We start from the raw sequence: 5,000 nt of genomic DNA, 5'->3' as shown, positions 1-5,000 counted from the left end.
TCTCTGGTCCGTGTTCGTTAAGCGGCCCGCCTGGAGCGAGGCCGGGGCGAGCCGAAAGGCCGCCCGCTTTCTCTGGTCCGTGTTCGTTAAGCGGCCCGCCTGGAGCGAGGCCGCGGCGAGCCAAAAGGCCGCCCGCTTCTCCGGTCCGTGTTCGTGTTTAATATTCGGCCCGCCCGCTCGGAGCGAGGCCGGGAAGAGCGGCTAAGCCGACCGCTTCTCCGGTCCGTGTTCGTGTTTCATAAGCGGCCCCCCCGAAAGGCCGCGGCGAGCGGCAAAGCCGCCCGCTTCTCCAGTCCGTGTTCGTGTTTAATATTCGGCCCGCCCGCTCGGAGCGAGGCCGGGAAGAGCGGCTAAGCCGACCGCTTCTCCGGTCCGTGTTCGTGTTTCATAAGCGGCCCCCCCGAAAGGCCGCGGCGAGCCAAAAGGCCGCCCGCTTCTCCGGTCCGTGTTCGTGTTTAATATTCGGCCCGCCCGCTCGGAGCGAGGCCGGGAAGAGCGGCAAAGCCGCCCGCTTCTCCAGTCCGTGTTCGTGTTTCATTAGCGGCCCCCCCCCACCCGGAGCGAGGCCGCGGCGAGCGGCAACGCCGCCCGCTTCTCCAGTCCGTGTTCGTGTTTCATAAGCGGCCCCCCCCCCCCCTTCCGGAGCGAGGCCGCGGCGAGCGGCAAAGCCGCCCGCTTCTCCAGTCCGTGTTCGTGTTTCACATTGCCGGGGAGCCAGGCACTCATTTGTGATAAAAGTGGCACTCTGTCATATTTTCAGAAAAGTGGGACTTTGCCATATTTTCGAAAAAGTGGGACTTTGTCATATTTTCGAAAAGTGGGACTTTGTCATATTTTCGAAAAAGTGGGACTTTGTCATATTTTCGGCTCCAAAAGCTCTTAAAATGCTGTTCCCTATATATGTGCCGATAGTGTTTTGGAGATCTGGGTCAAACCTCCGCATCTTTTTGGTTTGAGGGTAGAGGTGGGGGGTCAACGCAAAAGATGCGGGCACTTAGTCATTTTTTCGGTTGGGCGACCAGGGGCGCTGTTGGCACTTTGTCATTTTTTCGGCTGGGCGACCAGGGGCGCCGTTTGCACTTAGTCATTTTTAAGGCTGGGCGACCAGGGGCGTTGAGTGTTTGGGCGACCAGGGGCGCCGTTGGCACTTAGTCATTTTTTCGGCTGGGCGACCAGGGGCGTTGAGTGTTTGGGCGACCAGGGGCGCTGTTTGCACTTAGTCATTTTTTCGGCTGGGCGACCAGGGGCGTTTGTTTGCTGGGCGACCAGGGGCATTTTTGACACTTTGCCGTTTTTATGGATGGGCGACCAGGGGCGTTTGTTTGCTGGGCGACCAGGGGCATTTTTGACACTTTGCCGTTTTTATGGATGGGCGACCAGGGGCGTTTGTTTGCTGGGCGACCAGGGGCATTTTTGACACTTTGCCGTTTTTATGGATGGGCGACCAGGGGCGTTTGTTTGCTGGGCGACCAGGGGCATTTTTGACACTTTGCCGTTTTTATGGATGGGCGACCAGGGGCGTTTGTTTGCTGGGCGACCAGGGGCATTTTTGACACTTTGCCGTTTTTATGGATGGGCGACCAGGGGCGTTTGTTTGCTGGGCGACCAGGGGCATTTTTGACACTTTGCCGTTTTTATGGATGGGCGACCAGGGGCGTTTGTTTGCTGGGCGACCAGGGGCATTTTTGACACTTTGCCGTTTTTATGGATGGGCGACCAGGGGCGTTTGTTTGCTGGGCGACCAGGGGCATTTTTGACACTTTGCCGTTTTTATGGATGGGCGACCAGGGGCGGCTAGTGGCTGGGCGACCAGGGGCATTTTTGACACTTTGCCGTTTTTATGAATGGGCGACCAGGGGCGTTTATTGGCTGGGCGACCAGGGGCATTTTTGACACTTTGCCGTTTTTGTGGATGGGCGACCAGGGGCGCCGTGTGGCTGGGCGACCAGGGGCGTTTGTGGGACCGGGCTGACACCGGGACTTTGCCTTTAATTCGGCCGCTCCAGGGAACCAGGAACGCCGGCCTCTGCTCAGCACAAGTCGGCCTGAAGTGGGACTTTGTCATATTTTAATCCTGGGCGACCAGGGGCGTTTGAGGGACCGGGATGACACCGGCACTTTGCCTTTAATTTGGCCGCTCCAGGGAACCAGGAACGCCGGCCTCTGCTCAGCACAAGTCGGCCTGAAGTGGGACTTTGTCATATTTTAATCCTGGGCGACCAGGGGCGTTTGAGGGACCGGGCTGACACCGGCACTTTGCCTTTAATTTGGCCGCTCCAGGGAACCAGGAGCGCCGGCCTCTGCTCAGCACAAGTCGGCCTGAAGTGTGACTTTGTCATATTTTAATCCTGGGCGACCAGGGGCGTTTGAGGGACCGGGATGACACCGGGACATTGCCTTTAATTTGGCCGCTCCAGGGAACCAGGAGCGCCGGCCTCTGCTCAGCACAAGTCGGCCTGAAGTGTGACTTTGTCATATTTTAATCCTGGGCGACCAGGGGCGTTTGAGGGACCGGGATGACACCGGGACATTGCCTTTAATTTGGCCGCTCCAGGGAACCAGGAGCGCCGGCCTCTGCTCAGCACAAGTCGGCCTGAAGTGTGACTTTGTCATATTTTAATCCTGGGCGACCAGGGGCGTTTGAGGGACCGGGATGACACCGGGACATTGCCTTTAATTTGGCCGCTCCAGGGAACCAGGAGCGCCGGCCTCTGCTCAGCACAAGTCGGCCTGAAGTGTGACTTTGTCATTTTTTAATCCTGGGCGACCAGGGGCGCCGTTGGCACTTAGTCATTTTTTCGGCTGGGCGACCAGGGGCGTTTAGTGTTTGGGCGACCAGGGGCGCTGTTGGCACTTAGTCATTTTTTCGGCTGGGCGACCAGGGGCGCCGTTGGCACTTAGTCATTTTTTCGGCTGGGCGACCAGGGGCGTTTAGTGTTTGGGCGACCAGGGGCGCTGTTGGCACTTAGTCATTTTTTCGGCTGGGCGACCAGGGGCGTTTGTGGGACTTTGTCATTTTTTGGGCTGGGCGACCAGGGGCGTTTGTGGGACTTTGTCATTTTTTGGGCTGGGCGACCAGGGGCGTTTGACACCGGCACTTTGCCTAATTTTTAGCCGCTCCAGGGAACCAGGCAGGTCGGCCTCATTCCTGCACTTCTGCCCCTGAGTTGGGCGACCAGGGGCGTTTGGGGAACCGGGCGGACACCGGCACTTTGCTCTTTTTTTGCCCGCTTTGGGGAACCAGGCAACTCGGCCTCATTTCAGCACTTCTGCCCCTGAGTTGGGCGACCAGGGGCGTTTGGGGAACCGGGCGGACACCGGCACTTTGCCTAATATTTGGCCGATTTTGGGAACCAGGACACTCGGCCTCATTTCAGCACTTCTCCCCTGAGTTGGGCGACCAGGGGCGTTTGGGGAACCGGGCGGACAGCGGCACTTTGCCTAATATTTGGCCGCTCCAGGGAACCAGGCAGGTCGGCCTCATTTCAGCACTTCTGCCGGTCAGTTGGGCGACCAGGGGCGTTTAAGGAACCGGGCGGACACCGGCACTTTGCCTAATATTTGGCCGCTCCAGGGAACCAGGCAGGTCGGCCTGACTTCAGCACTTCTGCCGGTAAGTTGGGCGACCAGGGGCGTGTGAGGAACCGGGCGGACAGCGGCACTTTGCCTAATATTTGGCCGTTTCAGGGAACCAGGCAACTCGGCCTGACTTCAGCACTTCTCCCCTGAGTTGGGCGACCAGGGGCGTTTGGGGAACCGGGCGGACAGCGGCACTTTGCCTAATATTTGGCCGCTCCGGGGAACCAGGCAGGTCGGCCTCATTTCAGCACTTCTGCCGGTCAGTTGGGCGACCAGGGGCGTTTGGGGAACCGGGCGGACAGCGGCACTTTGCCTGATATTTGGCCGCTCCAGGGAACCAGGCAGGTCGGCCTGACTTCAGCACTTCTGCCGGTAAGTTGGGCGACCAGGGGCGTGTGAGGAACCGGGCGGACAGCGGCACTTTGCCTAATATTTGGCCGTTTCAGGGAACCAGGCAACTCGGCCTGACTTCAGCACTTCTCCCCTGAGTTGGGCGACCAGGGGCGTTTGGGGAACCGGGCGGACAGCGGCACTTTGCCTAATATTTGGCCGATTTTGGGAACCAGGCAACTCGGCCTCATTTCAGCACTTCTCCCCTGAGTTGGGCGACCAGGGGCGTTTGGGGAACCGGGCGGACACCGGCACTTTGCCTAATATTTGGCCGCTTTAGGGAACCAGGCAACTCGGCCTCATTTCAGCACTTCTCCCCTGAGTTGGGCGACCAGGGGCGTTTGGGGAACCGGGCGGACAGCGGCACTTTGCCTAATATTTGGCCGCTCCAGGGAACCAGGACGCTCGGCCTGACTTCAGCACTTCTGCCCCTGAGTTGGGCGACCAGGGGCGTTTGGGGAACCGGGCGGACACCGGCACTTTGCTCTTTTTTTGGCCGCTTTAGGGAACCAGGCAACTCGGCCTCATTTCAGCACTTCTGCCCCTGAGTTGGGCGACCAGGGGCGTTTGGGGAACCGGGCGGACACCGGCACTTTGCCTAATATTTGGCCGATTTTGGGAACCAGGCAACTCGGCCTCATTTCAGCACTTCTCCCCTGAGTTGGGCGACCAGGGGCGTTTGGGGAACCGGGCGGACACCGGCACTTTGCTCTTTTTTTGGCCGCTTTAGGGAACCAGGCAACTCGGCCTCATTTCAGCACTTCTGCCCCTGAGTTGGGCGACCAGGGGCGTTTGGGGAACCGGGCGGACAGCGGCACTTTGCCTAATATTTGGCCGCTTTAGGGAACCAGGCAACTCGGCCTCATTTCAGCACTTCTCCCCTGAGTTGGGCGACCAGGGGCGTTTGGGGAACCGGGCGGACACCGGCACTTTGCTCTTTTTTTGGCCGCTTTAGGGAACCAGGCAACTCGGCCTCATTTCAGCACTTCTGCCCCTGAGTTGGGCGACCAGGGGCGTTTGGGGAACCGGGC

This window comes from Hippichthys cyanospilos, unplaced genomic scaffold, assembly GCF_059441005.1.
Source record: "Hippichthys cyanospilos isolate Australia breed blue-spotted pipefish unplaced genomic scaffold, RoL_Hcya_1.0 HiC_scaffold_69, whole genome shotgun sequence".
NCBI classification, from domain to species: Eukaryota; Metazoa; Chordata; class Actinopteri; order Syngnathiformes; family Syngnathidae; genus Hippichthys; species Hippichthys cyanospilos.
Note: the sequence above shows the minus strand (reverse complement) of the source record.